Below are 16,589 nucleotides of genomic sequence, written 5' to 3' on the forward strand. Positions count from 1 at the left end.
GAGTTCAACAAAGAAGCACTCCTGCTCCTTGTTGCCAGAGCATCGGGGAAGGATCAAGCAATGGGGAAGGGCATGGGGGAGTGCGGGTGGTGAGAAACTGACGGCAGGAGGAAAGGGTAGGCTGGTGAAAAATGGATAGTGGGAGGAGGGGGTGAATAAACAAAGGACAAAGGAAAGAGGGTGCTTTAGTGGACTAGCATTTGCAAAAAACACAGCTATACAAAAAAAACATGCAGATTAAAAAAGACCTTAGTTGCAAATAGCTCCTGCAACACAAGGTGCAGATGAAGACTACACAGAACAACAAACACATGAAAGCACACAAAGAGAAACCAGAAACCTACAGGAAATAACAACTGATAACCAATACAAAGCAAGGAAATCACAGAGAGACAAACAAGACAACAAATGATAAGTACTGGGCAGGCTGTAAGCTAATGTCAAGATTGATTTTTTAATTACAAGATATTTCTGCAAACACAGTGCCAGCGCTGTGCATGTGAAACATAAAATGGTACAACATTTAATAAGTCCGGAACAAAAAGAGGCTTTTAAGAATTAAAAAAACTTAATCATTGACATGTTTAGTTGCTTTAAGTAAGATTAAAGGTAACGTTGAACATACCATTGCCTTTGCATCTAGACCTTAGACTCTGACTAAGTACTCTACTTTTGAACTTGAAGGCTTTGCTTGTGCCTGGTCTGTTGAACATTTTAAGATGTATTTTTGGGGCAAACCTTTCCCTTTAAGAACTGATAATAAGCCACTGATTGTCAAAGAATGGTGTTGATAAAGCTTCTATGTGATTTATAAGGTTATTTGCGAATTTGTATGAGTACAATTTCTCATCACATATATTCTGGGTACACAAAACATGAGAGCTGTGTTTTTTTTTAGATTACCTTGTGGCACATATAAAAGTGCTACTTTAGACACAACTGAAGAAGTTGTTGTGGCTAGAGTTGAGGATGCTGTGCTTTCCTAAGGGCATGTGTTGTCTAAAGATGACTGGCTCAGTGCACCTCATGATTAGATCACCTAGAAATCTGTCAAGAGAATTTTTGTAATGAATGTTTTTTGAAGATGCATTTGTCCAAACAATTACAGTTTTTTTTATTTTTTTTTTAAAGAGGTCAAGGGTGAATCATCAATTGAAAATGACAGTCAAGAACAATATATGTTTTGTTCCACCTGTTGTAAGGAAAAAAAGTAATATCTATTGCTCATATAGGCCATATTGGACAGTCTGGTACTAGTAAGAAAACCAGGGAATAGTTTTGGTGGCCATTTATGGACTTGGCTATTATTCGTTTTATTTAAGATTGGTCATAATAAATATACGTACAGCCGTGCATTTCTCCAATATGAATGTCTCTCGTTGAGAGGTTTAATACCCTCTTGTTGATGGAATTTAGTTGGCTATCAAGCATGAATTGATGTAAAAAAAATTGGCAGATTTGTTATGGTCGCATTGCACTCCTCATTGCTCTACAAAAATGTCACTGTTTTTATTAATGAAGGGAGCAAACTCAGGCAAGGATTGAATCCAATCTGCCTGACAGAACATAATTGTGAATGCAATATCAAAGATGTCCATCGCAAAACAAGGGAAAATGTGAAAGAAAAGTATAGTAATGTGTAAGGAAATGCCTCCTTGGCATGGTTGCCCCCTGACTTTTTGCCTTTGCTGATGCTATGTTTACAATTGAAAGTGTGCTGAGGCCTGCTAACCAGGCCCCAGCACCAGTGTTCTTTCCCTAACCTGTACTTTTGTATCCACAATTGGCCGACCCTGGCATCCAGATAAGTCCCTTGTAACTGGTACTTCTAGTACCAAGGGCCCTGATGCCAAGGAAGGTCTCTAAGGGCTGCAGCATGTCTTATGCCACCCTGGAGACCTCTCACTCAGCACAGACACCCTGCTTACCAGCTTGTGTGTGCTAGTGAGGACAAAACGAGTAAGTCGACATGGCACTCCCCTCAGGGTGCCATGCCAGCCTCTCACTGCCTATGCAGTATAGGTAAGACACCCCTCTAGCAGGCCTTACAGCCCTAAGGCAGGGTGCACTATACCATAGGTGAGGGTACCAGTGCATGAGCATGGTACCCCTACAGTGTCTAAACAAAACCTTAGACGTTGTAAGTGCAGGGTAGCCATAAGAGTATATGGTCTGGGAGTTTGTCAAACACGAACTCCACAGCACCATAATGGCTACACTGAAAACTGGGAAGTTTGGTATCAAACTTCTCAGCACAATAAATGCACACTGATGCCAGTGTACATTTTATTGTAAAATACACCCCAGAGGGCACCTTAGAGGTGCCCCCTGAAACTTAACCGACTATCTGTGTAGGCTGACTAGTTTTAGCAGCCTGCCACAAACCGAGACATGTTGCTGGCCCCATGGGGAGAGTGCCTTTGTCACTCTGAGGCCAGTAACAAAGCCTGCACTGGGTGGAGATGCTAACACCTCCCCCAGGCAGGAATTGTCACACCTGGCGGTGAGCCTCAAAGGCTCACCTCCTTTGTGCCAACCCAGCAGGACACTCCAGCTAGTGGAGTTGCCCGCCCCCTCCGGCCAGGCCCCACTTTTGGCGGCAAGGCCGGAGAAAATAATGAGAAAAACAAGGAGGAGTCACTGGCCAGTCAGGACAGCCCCTAAGGTGTCCTGAGCTGAAGTGACTCTAACTTTTAGAAATCCTCCATCTTGCAGATGGAGGATTCCCCCAATAGGGTTAGGATTGTGACCCCCTCCCCTTGGGAGGAGGCACAAAGAGGGTGTACCCACCCTCAGGGCTAGTAGCCATTGGCTACTAACCCCCCAGACCTAAACACGCCCTTAAATTTAGTATTTAAGGGCTACCCTGAACCCTAGAAAATTAGATTCCTGCAACTACAAGAAGAAGGACTGCCCAGCTGAAAACCCCTGCAGCGGAAGACCAGAAGACGACAACTGCCTTGGCTCCAGAAACTCATCGGCCTGTCTCCTGCCTTCCAAAGATCCTGCTCCAGCGACGCCTTCCAAAGGGACCAGCGACCTCGACATCCTCTGAGGACTGCCCCTGCTTCGAAAAGACAAGAAACTCCCGAGGACAGCGGACCTGCTCCAAGAAAAGCTGCAACTTTGTTTCCAGCAGCTTTAAAGAACCCTGCAAGCTCCCCGCAAGAAGCGTGAGACTTGCAACACTGCACCCGGCGACCCCGACTCGGCTGGTGGCGATCCAACACCTCAGGAGGGACCCCAGGACTACTCTGATACTGTGAGTACCAAAACCTGTCCCCCCTGAGCCCCCACAGCGCCGCCTGCAGAGGGAATCCCGAGGCTTCCCCTGACCGCGACTCTTTGAACCTAAAGTCCCGACGCCTGGGAGAGACCCTGCACCCGCAGCCCCCAGGACCTGAAGGACCGGACTTTCACTGGAGAAGTGACCCCCAGGAGTCCCTCTCCCTTGTCCAAGTGGAGGTTTCCCCGAGGAATCCCCCCCTTGCCTGCCTACAGCGCTGAAGAGATCCCGAGATCTCTCATAGACTAACATTGCGAACCCGACGCCTGTTTCTACACTGCACCCGGCCGCCCCCGCGCTGCTGAGGGTGAAATTTCTGTGTGGACTTGTGTCCCCCCCGGTGCCCTACAAAACCCCCCTGGTCTGCCCTCCGAAGACGCGGGTACTTACCTGCAAGCAGACCGGAACCGGGGCACCCCCTTCTCTCCATTCTAGCCTATGCGTTTTGGGCACCACTTTGAACTCTGCACCTGACCGGCCCTGAGCTGCTGGTGTGGTGACTTTGGGGTTGCTCTGAACCCCCAACGGTGGGCTACCTTGGACCAAGAACTAAGCCCTGTAAGTGTCTTACTTACCTGGTTAACCTAACAAATACTTACCTCCCCTAGGAACTGTGAAAATTGCACTAAGTGTCCACTTTTAAAACAGCTATTTGTGAATAACTTGAAAAGTATACATGCAATTTTGATGATTTGAAGTTCCTAAAGTACTTACCTGCAATACCTTTCGAATGAGATATTACATGTAGTATTAGAACCTGTGGTTCTTAAAATAAACTAAGAAAAGATATTTTTCTATACAAAAACCTATTGGCTGGATTTGTCTCTGAGTGTGTGTACCTCATTTATTGTCTATGTGTATGTACAACAAATGCTTAACACTACTCCTTGGATAAGCCTACTGCTCGACCACACTACCACAAAATAGAGCATTGGTATTATCTCTTTTTGCCACTATCTTACCTCTAAGGGGAACCCTTGGACTCTGTGCATGCTATTCCTTACTTTGAAATAGCACATACAGAGCCAACTTCCTACATAATGTTAATGACTCTCCAATAAAAAAATGTAAAAGGTTCTAAGTTGAATGTTTAATGTGGGTGTGATTAGGTTAAGGTTAAACTCTGTGGCATGTTCCTAAAAGAAGTCTTTCAAATTTTCTAAAGCATGGAAAGTTGTGAAAGTTTGTAAGATTTCAGCATTATTGAAGAACGGTTTATGGAGGAAATGTTCCAGGTTGGTTTAGTTGAACAACGATAGTTGGTTTGAGTCTATGGATTTGTCTAATCCCGATTTTGCTAGCAATTCACGCGAGTTGAATGTTTTGCTGTCCTCTGATATTTCATGTATCTATAAATGATGTTCTTACATCTTTTGATAATTTTAATGTATCCGTCTCAACCTCATTTATGGGTTCTTATAATTCAGAATGTACCAAATTAAGAATACAAAGGATGACCACCTCACTGAAAGTTTTGATGATTTTGTAGTATTTTAATTGATGTTCTTTCATTCATTTCTATATTTTATTATATAGAAAGGAAGGGGGTGTCTAGTACTGACAAGTATGTATCTACTGTTTTTTTCATTTTCCTTTAAGAATGCTTACCTATTTGTATTCTTATCTTTTCACGGGGGTTTCTGGATGCTTCTTCTTTAATAATATCCCTCAATCTATGCCAGTTATTTGTATCATCTAGTTGTTAGTGGATGCTCAGATGAACGTGCTTTGCACTACAACTCAATTGATCTTTATTTTCTGTAAGCAGGTTCAGGGATCAATGGTTTTGGATGTAACTTTCTGGAGAATAAAGGCATTTACATGGCTCTGGTTTATATACCCCTGCAAGGCTCCTATTGCCGTTTTTTTGTTGTCCTGCAGACCTTGAGGATGTCCTTATTCCCTGTAAAGTAACGTTTCCTGGGGTCAGGTGAAACTTTTTTGTCACATTAAAACTATTTTATGCACAGCACTCTGATGCAATTTATCGGAAGTGCCTTTAAGTAATGTAATGTGTTAACATGCCTTTATGAATGCATTACAACACAGTGTGCCACTGTTTGTGGAACTTTGGTGTGGAACTGGCTACCATGATTTTTTGTTGATTTTTGTTTCCTGTGATTGCTTTATTGCCCATGTTTACTCCCCCACAAGCACTGAGGCAAACGTTCACTTGGATTTTCTTTGCCTCCCGTCTCTTCCTCTAAATGTCCCTGGGTTACCTTTTTTTATTGCTCTCTTTCTTTCTTCTCTTCTTTTCCCACATTTTTGTCTCTCCAATTTATTTTTCCTTTGCTTCGCTGCTTTCTTTCATGCCCTTTCCCTCACCTCCTTTTTTTCTGGATTCTTCCTTTGTTTCTGCTTCTTTTTCCCTCCATTTTACCACTATTACCTCATCATTCCTTCTCCTGTTTTCTACCTTTAGCCGCCAATACATCACATTTTCTTTTCCTTTCTCTTGCTCCCCCATGAGTCATTCTTCCAATGTAGTCCAATATGTTCGCTTTCCTTTGCTTTCCCTTCCTTACCCCCTTTGCGTCTTCATATTTGTATGCCCATTTAATCCACTCCTTCCTGGTTGTCCAGCCAAAGTGCCGGTAAAAGGGCATTGTCCTGAGTGTCTTGACTTTTGGGTCCTGGGAAAGGCCTACGTCCAGAACCTGAGTTTTTCTTTCTTTCTCATATGCCTCCCTGAATCCCTCCATGCTCGGTCCTGGGTGAACACAAAACATTATTCCTTTGGTTATTTAACAGTGCAAGTAAATAATAGCTTGAGTGAGTCTCATCTAATGTTCCAGAGAATACTCCATATAATACTCCTTGGTGGTTTAAGAGTGCTTCTAATATGAGTCTTTAACTCTGATGCAGGCTCCATACAACACTCCTTGGTGGAGTAAGAATGCTTCCAATGGGTTGCACCTCTGTTGCACCTAAGCAGATTCCATATAACCCTTGTTTTTTTAACAATGTGTCCACTGGGTTGCACGTCTGTCACTCCTAAATAAACTGTGTTTATTAATTCCCTGTGGTTTAAGAATGTCTCCAAAATGTCTTTCTTCCATTGCTGCCTGACAGACTCCACATAACAAACCTTAGTGGTTTAACAGTACCCCCAGTGGGTTGTTTATCCACTCCTCTTGATTAGACTCCATATAATGTTTCCTGGTGGTTTAACAGTGCATCCAATATGTTGTTTGTCTGTAACTCTGGTAAGGACTCCCTTCAGCACTGCTTGGGTATTTAACAACATTTCCAAAGGGCTGCTCGTGTTTCTCCTCAGTCATTTCTGGGGATCTTTATAAAATATTAATTAGCAGTATATCCGTGGTTCCAAAGATTTGCTCCTCTGTAACTCCTAATCAGACTCCATATAATAACCCTTGCTTTTTTACCAACACATCTAAAGGGTTGCCTTTCTGCTGCTCTTAACTAGACAGCATATAAATTATTCCTGGTGGTTTTAGAATACATCTAGTGATGAGGGCACATTCCTCAACATTATCTGGGGCTGCCAGAGGGTAAATAATACTGGTAGGCGATAGTTAATGAACAAGAAGCAATTATGGAGACTAGCATTCCCAAAATACCCCACATGATTATCCTAGGCATACACAACGACATGGACATTCCAAGGAAACAACTACTGTTCTGTAAGTTGGGCTTTGTAATAGCCATGCAAGATCTGGCTACGCTCTGGGGATGGGGGAAACACATCCACAAGAAACATATGGTGGGAGGGGATGAATCAATGCATGTAGGCAGAAAGAGTGGTGTACAAAAGCTTAGGATGCCCCAGGAAATTCGAAAAGGTTTGGGGGAAATGAAAAGCATACCACAGATTGATGGAGGACTACAATGACTCCCCAGGAGAAGAGACTCTGGGCCTGATTCTAACTTTGGAGGACGGTGTTAAACCGTCCCAAAAGTGGCGGATATACCACCTACCGTATTACGAGTCCATTATATCCTATGGAACTCGTAATACGGTAGGTGGTATATCCGCCACTTTTGGGACGGTTTAACACCGTCCTCCAAAGTTAGAATCAGGCCCTCTGTCATAGCAATGCCAGCCACGGGGCAGAGGATGTCAGTCGGTCTGCGCTGGGGATGCGGCCAGATTGCTTACCATGATACTGATCGCCATGCAGGGGAGGACGGTCTGCCAGACACGTCAATTCGGGACCTTGTGTTCTATAAAAACTATAGAAATATGTATACAAAAAAAGAAGGCATCCAGTGTGTCTTTCTTCTATTGCACCCTAGTAGACTCTCAATATCAATCCTTTAAAAGTGCCTTCAAAAAGTTGCGCATTTGTAGAGCTAGGGGAGAATCCAAATGCTATTCTCTAGTGTTTTAAATGTACTTTAAGTAGGTTGCTCCTCCCCCACTCCTAAATAGACGCCATAAAATAGTCCCTGATGATTTAACAGTGCCTCCAATAGTTAGACCCCTCTGATCAAAGGGTCCAGTGTAAAAAATGAGTGCAAGTACTTGCATACACATCTATTTTCAAAGTCTATGCAGTACTCATGCTTATGCACTGTATGTATCCACAAAGTCAACAAACCTCAGGTACCTATCAACCTTTCCCATATAAGCGAAACTATAAATAATACCATTTTAATAATACACTGCAAAAGGCACAAAGGAACCCAATGCAAATCAGAGTGATTAACAACTACACCAAGTATATGAAGTGATATATAAGTCATGAACCAGGACCACCAAGGAAAGCATTTCAGATCTCACAAGGGGGATGGAAAGAGCTATATAAATACTTATAGAATAGTATGCAATATTCACAGCCAGTACTCATACTGTCTTAATTTTGTGTAACACTGGAGTTATTAGTTCACTAATCAGGTAATGGCAACCAAAGGATAATGGCAATTGCTCACTCTGCCCTGGAGAAGGATCCAGGAACACAATGGACACAATTTAAAGACTCACCCATGGATCTGGCACTTGAAAGAAGTACAAAGCCACATATGATCTAGGAGAACATGTCCTGACTACAAGAAGGACTTGGGGAAAGCTTGGAAAGCAATATTCCTGCCTTACCAATAATTACTTTTTAAATAAAAGCATCCAGAACCAGCTGTTCCGAACAGGGCACAGTAAATCCTAATAAGGGTTTGTGGGTGTCATTTTGTAGACCCCATTTGAGAACTAATCATGTTTTAAAAAATTTAAAACCTAGAGTTTCAAAATGGGTTCAAGACACCAGGACTTGGTATAGGACATGGCCAGAACTCAAGTGCAGAAGCCTCCCAGAGCCCACTACGCATCACTGAAGGCTATGAGGTGTGGATTTGGGGGGGGGGGTGCAGAGGGGGGAGGATGGGTGCATATCTTTGTGAAAAGCCAGCCCCTGCTACCTGAGCCAGCTGCAAATGGCCATAAGGCAATGTGTTTTTGACACAGCGGCTGAGCACTGGTCAAATTTAGCATTTGCACCTACTGTGCATGGCCAAAGTCTGTTCATGTTGGGTTACAGAAGATGAAAGCTAGGACCAGAGCACAGCAAAAAGCTAAGCCTTGCGCTGAGAATCAGTTGCAGTAAGCAAGGGATTCTCTGAGCATCGGGATGGGTGCACTGTGTCTAGGCAGAGCTTGCTGCATATGAAAACACCAGCATCTACATGGCCCGCTAGCCAAGATAATCAAACAACACGGGATAAACAGTGTCCTACACAGATGATACTTAACTGATCCTCCTTCTGTCTGAGGACCTTGCAAAGGCAAAGAGAAATTTCCACAACAGGATGAGAGCAGTCGTTGCCTGGAAGAAAGCCAGCTGCCTCAAACTCAGCTCAGACAAGACGAAGGTCCTCATAGTCGGCTCCACCCCTTCCGCCTGAAACGATTCCTGCTGGCCCACCGCACTGGGAAACGCCTCCGCTCGCATGGACCCCACATACACACACACACAAACACACAATCTGGGTTTCATCCTGGACTCCTTTCTATTCATGACTCGCCAAGTCAACGCCGTCTCAACATCATGCATCCACACCCTTCAACTGAGTTTCAAGTGGATCCCCTCCAACATGAGGAAGACAGTCACCCATGCACTAGACACTAGCAAACTGGACTACTGCAACACACTCAATGCAGCCATCACCAAGAAACTACAATCAAGACTACAAAGAATCTAGAATGCTGCAGCCAGCCGCATCCTGGACATTCCCTGACACATCCACGTCTCCTCCCACCTCAGAATCCTACACCGGCTCCCAGGCAACAACCGTATCACATGCAAACTCCTGATCCACACCTATAAGGCACTACACAACCTAGAACCGGCATACCTCAACCACCTCCTCGCCTTCTACATACCCAACAGACATCTCCGCTTTTCCCATCTCACCCTAGCAGCCGTTCACAAGATCCGGAAAAGCACAGCAGAAGGAAGATCATTCTCCTACCTTGCAGCCTGGACATGGAACACGCTACCTCTCAAACTCAGGCACACCGCATCACCGAAGCAGTTAAGGAAGGACCTCAAGACCTTGATCTTCGATTGAGCAGCATGCCCACAAACAGCACCTTGAGAACTACAGGTGATTAGCGGCACTTTAGAAATAACTGATTGATTTAAACACCCTTCGCCAGGCAGCCGGAACCATGTATTCCCTTTCCAACGTGGGCAAAACAACCAACACGTTGTTACCACGTGTTCCTTTACCACGCAAGTCATTACAACTTGCTTTAAGGAACACATTGTTGGACTGATGTTGAATTTTCAGTCCAACACACCTTCCCTACTAGTGCACAGACTGGAGTTAGAATAGTAAATTATACCATTCCAAAGTCCAGCGCTTCCCTAAGGCAATTCATTGTAACGACATGCGTGGTAAAGGTGCACATGGTAACAATGTGTTTGTTGTATTGCTCACCTTGTAGAGGCATGTGTGCTAAACGCATGAATGGCTCCTTCATACAACTGCTGCATACAGCCAAAGTCCTCTTGTTCTTAATTTGAATATAACTAGTTTTATGTGTTATAGAGACTGTTCTTGAATGGCTTTTTAGAGTGCAGAAGGGTAGACGTCGTCACAGAGAAGAGCAGTGTTGATATCGTTATGCAGTGCTACAAACTATAAAGAATTAGCCTTGGCTCGATACCTATGATCATATTTCTTTGTGGCTCCTAGATAGATAATGAAGAAAGCAGTAGCCAGCTACACTCCCCCATCCACTATAAATACATCGTTCTGCCACGTTTGGGTCTTTCTATCGCTCAAATGCTCTCCTCTTCATTTCTCTTTAACCCTTCTAATGTTCATAGATCTTTACTTTCTTTTTCAGTATCCCATTTAACTATTAGCCAACTTCCCCTCCACGCCCATCCTCCAAATCCACTTTGATAACATGATTGTTGAATGAAAATGTTTGTGACAAAACGTCTTATCCACGGGGGATTTCTTCTGGGGGGGGTTCGATTCCATCGTTTCTAACTCATCTGTGCCTTTATATAATGCGACCAACCACAGGCTAATAGGACTTTGCACCACCATTAAGAATGAATCAACAGCTAGGCCGCTTGCTGGCTGCAATAGGAAAACAAGCACCGTGTTTCACTTTACTAGGACTCCCAGGGTCTTTTCTTGCCAACATAACCACTCTTTATAAGTAAAATGACTGCTCTGCTTTTCTAAATATTTACGGATCCCTGAATTTGACTACCGAAAATACCGAGTGTCGAATCACATCACAAAGGCGTAACTTAATACACCACCTAGAATGACACCTTTCTAGATTAGCAATAACTCATCTACATGTTTAATTGACAGCGCCGATCTAATTATTCACTTCTGCCCTTTCGGTTTTCACTCCCTTTCGATATTGACCTTTCTACATATACCTCTCCCTATATCGAACTTCACTAACTGTAATGACTCGGACCCTCTTGCATAGGATCTTTCCCTCCCACAGTGACTAAACTACGCTTCTTTGCCCCGATCTTTCACGCACTGATTGATTCATTCTCTCCATTATCTATCATGTATCGTTCCTCTACCTTACTTGACCTTCTCTTCATGACTGTGTTCACTCTTCACGTATGACGTAGGAGCCCTATAATACATGTGTAACTGACCACAGCTTTATATTTTATATCCGCCCTCTTTATAATGCTCTCTTCTTATTGACCCGCTCTCCTTCCCCCTTCCCCTGTGCCCATAAGCCACAGTTTACCTCCATAGTGCTCGTGGTCTGCGTTTCCGGAGCAAGGACATCTAGAGGGGGCACAGCCCATGCTGAGCTGCGACTTAAGGCCGTCGCGCCCACGCTTCCAGAACTTTCCACGTTTCCATTGTTACACACACACACACACCGAAGCATGTTAATGAAGTAAGTGGAACACTTTGCGCCATTTTGGATTGGGTAATATCACGGAGACATCGCTTTGCGAATGTTTCTGATCGATGTTCTTATGGACTTGGAGAAGAGGGTAGAAACCGAAAAATAGCTGAAGGCAATTTCCAGCTATTGTGGTAAATAAAATGTTCCCCGTGCTGCCCCCTAAGGTCACTATCTTTTTCGGATAAAAATACCGGACATTTGTATACCTTTTGCTATTTTGGAAAGGCGAAGAAGAGGTAGGTGAAAATAAAGTGATGTAAATCCTCAGTATTCTCTGGCAATTATCCCTCTGTTTGCTTTAATAATTATGTTGAAATAATATAGATACCCTTTATATACAATTAAAGTGATATTTTCAAGTGTTTGCTGTTTTAGGTTGATAGTTCAAAACTAAAAAAATACCAGATTTCATTGTTTTAAACTATTTATTTTTCCTGACCTTGACATACAAACACAATCCAGGTGAGTGAAATACCAGCTAGGTGGCGTCCTACTGCCCACCCTTAATGCTCGTCAGGCCATGAACCAAGCCCATCTGGTACAGGGAGGATCTAGAATAGCTTTCTGATAGTGTATTCTATACAGTTTTTTTGTTAATCTAATTGCAGCCCAAAATGTATGGCTACCTGACCGTGATGTGCCAGTGCCGCGTCCTAATCTACTTCATCGAACAAGCTCAGCTCCCACAACCACTTTTTAATGTTGTCACTGCATCTTTCATGTTGCTCATTACTGTCCTATAAATTCCAGATATATCTTTTCAGTTAATTCCTCTATGAGAACCCGTGCTTCCAACATGGTCTGATTAAGAATCTTCTCCCAATCCAACCCATTCATCTTATTGTATGTTACACACATAAATACCGAAACTTTTTTGAGTCTGTTAATAAATTGTGTCTTTAGCTCCTCAGATGACGTTAGCCTTTCCCCTTCCATCAAATGCCCCAACTTTGAAGTTCCTAGAAGAACCTGTGCACAATACACAACCAAACAAGGCACTACCTGTAACGTTTCCATGTCAACAGCAGTATCTCCCTAGTTAATACACCATCTCAACATCTCATTCCTAAAGCCAACTTCCAGGCCCTTAACACTGTGACAATAATGTCAAGCAAGGCGCTCCACCTGCCTCATTCCCCTCACCATATAGGAACTATTGGTAGAACCTTTTTTAGGTTGAGCGCGCTTTGCCCTGTTGTTAGTATTGTGGGCTTTTAACCAAGCCCATCTCACGCCCATCACTTTAACTCATTCGCGGGCTTGCCTTTCAAAAATCCCTTGGTGTCATTGGTAATTGCCTTACATTTGTCCCACTTTTGGCCGTTTATTTTATCGCCTTGCAGACTGACCCTGCTACATGGATAATGCACGATTGCCGATATACTTCAGCATAGGTAAACTCTTTTTTTTTTCTTTTGTCTCCCCTCTTCCTGCTCCAGGGCAGCCATGGCCCTCACAGCACCAACAACACAAACTCCATCAGTGGTTATTGGAGGGCTGGTTACATTGTTCGCAATGTTTTCTAATCAGAGTTATTTATTTTGTCTCTTCCCTTCACGGTCCATAGGTTTCCGAAAAAAACGTATAATTGGTAAATGCTTTAATAAAAAAACACATAAATCCACAACGCATTTCTCTCCTCACAGCGGGAGAGCCGATTTTACAAGATTCACTGCACTCTGGGAAAATCCACCCTATAATGTTTTGCAAGCATTCTTTTTCAAAACATTTTTTTAACATAACTCAGCCTATGGTAGTCCTAGGACAATGGGACTGCCACCAAAGCGTTCAGCATGATGCACACTTTCTGTTTAGGTCATCTCTGGGTTCCCACACTAGGTGAGTGGGAATCCCAAAATAATAACCCTGTCACCATTCTGTGTCTTTTCAACCTCTCTTATGGCTGGAACGTTTGTTTTACAGCTGAGAGTAGTTTGTGTTTTAAGGGTCTTGTTTGTAATATCATTCCAGTAGGCCTGCTAGCTGTGAAAATGTGTAATACATTATGCCTTCTAGGGGCTAAGTATATGGTTATTATATTGCAATACATTCAGTCATTTTCTTTTCATGTGGTTATGCCCTCTAGGGGAAAAGAAAATTAGTTACTTACCTGTAACTGCAGTTCTCCAGTATTGGTATCTTTCATAGATTCACATACTTGAATCATCCCCGTCGTCGAGGTGGGAGCCCCATGGTAAGTTTAAATACATAAAGCAGTAAGTAAGTAAGTGTAAAACCAGTAGGCCCTAGTAGGCCTCATAGGGTATTTTACAGTCTATCCACTTTGTTTTGTGAAAAGACCCAAACTTCAGTGTCAACCAATCAGGATTCAGCCCCTCCCAAACACTCCCAACAGAGGCTGAATTCCCTCAGATTTTCTAGTAGAAGTGTGAAGTTTAATATCTGTATAATAGGGGAGCCTCTGAGGGGAGGAGGGTGGGTCGCATGTGAATCTATGAAAGATACCAATACTGGAGAACTACAGTTACAGGTAAGTAACTAATTTTCTTCTCCAGTATTGGATCTTTCATAGATTCACATGCTTGAATCAGAATAACTAGCAGTAATGTCTTCTTAATTAGTGAATTATTGACTGTAATTTTATCATAATTCTTTAAGTGATGTGACTCGCATTAGTTCACCTTTATACATCCATATATATATATATATATATATATATATATCTATATCTCAATATAAGAATAATAGAAAAAGCTGCGTGGCAGAAAGTTTTGACACAATCTGTTTTGTTATTGTTTTGAGGTCTACAACATGTTAACACAATATAAAAAAGCGAATAATTTGAAGCACATTATTAGAGTAAACCACACTGTGATATAAAATTAGATATTAACGAGACTGAGAACCAATTTCGAACATACCTTGAGTGTGGTGGTGGGATGTGAAAGAGGCTCACCTTAACGAAATAGATGCCTTAGCACTGCCTGTCCCACTGCTGTATCAACGTTACTAGTCTCCTCGAGACAGTAGTGTTTTGTAAACGTATGCTAGCTGGACCATGTGGCTGCTCTACAGATGCTATGTAGTGGCACCCCTGCAAAGAGTGCAGCTGAAGTGGCTACCGATCTTGTAGAATGGGCTCTCACCTTGGTGTGGAGCGGTTTACCTGCTTTTGCAAGGCAGAATTGAATTGCCAGGCCAATCCATATTGCTATAGTCTGTTTGGACACCGCATGCCCCTTTCTTGTTCCGCCAAATGCAACAAATAATTGGTCAGACTGGCGGGTGGTTTGTGTTTTCTGTAGATAAAACTTTAAACACCTTTTAATATCAAGGGAATGTAATGTCCTTTCGGCTACTGTTTGCGGATTTGGAAAAAAGGTTTTTAAGATGACTGGTTCATTCAAGTGAAACGTTGAGGGAACTTTCGGGATGAATTTAGGATTTGTTCGCAGGATCACACCAGAGTTTGTGAATTGGAGGAAAGGCTGTTTGACAGTGAAAGCCTGAATGTTGCTGACTCTTTTGGCTGAAGTAAGAGCTAGTAGTAACGCTGTTTTCCATGAGATGAACTTTAGATCAGCTTTGTGGATCGGCTCAAAGGGAGCTTTCATGAGCTGCATTAATACAACATTCAGGGACCATAACGGCTGAGGTTTTCTAACTGGCAGGAAAACTCGAAAAAAGGCATTTCATGAATTTCTTGACAATTCTTGTGGAACATAATGAGACCCTGTGTGGTGATCTGCGGTACCTCGAGATTGCTGCCAGATGTACTCGAATGGAGGAATATGAAAGTCCTGACTTTGCCAAGAGCAAGAGATATGGAAGTATCTGTTCTGGAGGAGCGGACAAAGGATGTATGTCTTTTGCTGCACACCATATACAAAAACGTTTCCATTTAAGTCTATAGGTTTTGTTGGTAGTGTCAGCTCTAGCTTTTGCTAATATGTCTCTACACTCCGGAGAAATGTTGAGATTCAAGTATTCATTGTATTCATGAGCCAAGCCGACAAATGAAGAGATGACGGATCTGGGTGTCTGACTTGTCCCTGGTGCATCGTTAAGAGTCGGACTCTGAGTTGCAGATGTGGCTGTTCGGAGAGCATCAGGAGGTCCGTGTACCAGACTTGTCAGGGCCATCTGGGAGCTATGAATAGGAGGCAACACCCCTCTGTCTTTAGTTTGTTGATGACTCTCGAAATGAGCGGGATCGGAGGAAAAGCGTAGGCATAAACTCCGGACCATCTCATCGAAAACGCATTCCCCCACAAACCTTTCTGGGGAAGCCAACTTGCCTAAAACTGGCATTTCTTGTTCTCGAGAGTGGCAAATAGGTCTAGGTTCGGTTTGCCCCATAATAGAAATAGGCGGTTGAGAGTTTTTTGGTCTGGTTCCCACTCGTGATAAGGAATCACTGTCCTGCTCAGGGTGTCTGCTAGAACGTTGGTTTGCCCTGGCACATGCTCCGCTTTGAGTGAAATATTGTGCTTGATGGCCCATGTCCAGATTTGTTGTGCTAGCTGCGAGAGTTGTAGGGATCTCGTGCCTCCTTGCTTGTTTAGATAAAACATGCTGGTTGTGTTGTCTGTCCTGATTAAGACGCTTGAATTTTGTAGCTTTGGCAAGAAAGCTTTTAGAGCTAAGTGTATTGCCTTGAGTTCTAGGTAATTGATGTGGAGCTGAACCTCTTTCGCATTCCAGGTTCCGCTGATTTGCAGGTCCTGGCAGTGTGCACCCCATCCTTCGAGAGAGGCATCCGTTGTTACTATGTAACTGGGTGTTTGATGAAGGAATGACAGTCCGTTTGACAAATTGGTTAGAGTCGCCCACCACCTCATGGTGTTTTTCATTAGAGGTGTTATGTGAATCTTGTCTTCGAAGGAACCGTTGATCTGGGTCCATTGTATGTCCAATTGCTCTTGCAGGGGTCGCATATGGAGCCTGCAATCTGGGACTAGCGGAATGCAAGAT

The 16,589-nt window shown here is 43.2% G+C and overlaps 1 long non-coding RNA gene across 1 annotated transcript in view; it reads right to left on the bottom strand.

The window, feature by feature from the left end:
- Positions 1-11,597, bottom strand: part of LOC138258635 (uncharacterized) — a 439,666-nt gene extending 428,069 nt beyond the window's left edge. Inside the window, exon 1 of the long non-coding RNA XR_011198469.1 lies at positions 11,487-11,597. This is a non-coding gene — a long non-coding RNA (uncharacterized lncRNA). The remainder of the gene's footprint in view (positions 1-11,486) is intronic.
- Positions 11,598-16,589: the final 4,992 nt, after the last annotated feature.

Source organism: Pleurodeles waltl, chromosome 9 (genome assembly GCF_031143425.1).
Source record: "Pleurodeles waltl isolate 20211129_DDA chromosome 9, aPleWal1.hap1.20221129, whole genome shotgun sequence".
Classification (NCBI taxonomy): Eukaryota; Metazoa; Chordata; class Amphibia; order Caudata; family Salamandridae; genus Pleurodeles; species Pleurodeles waltl.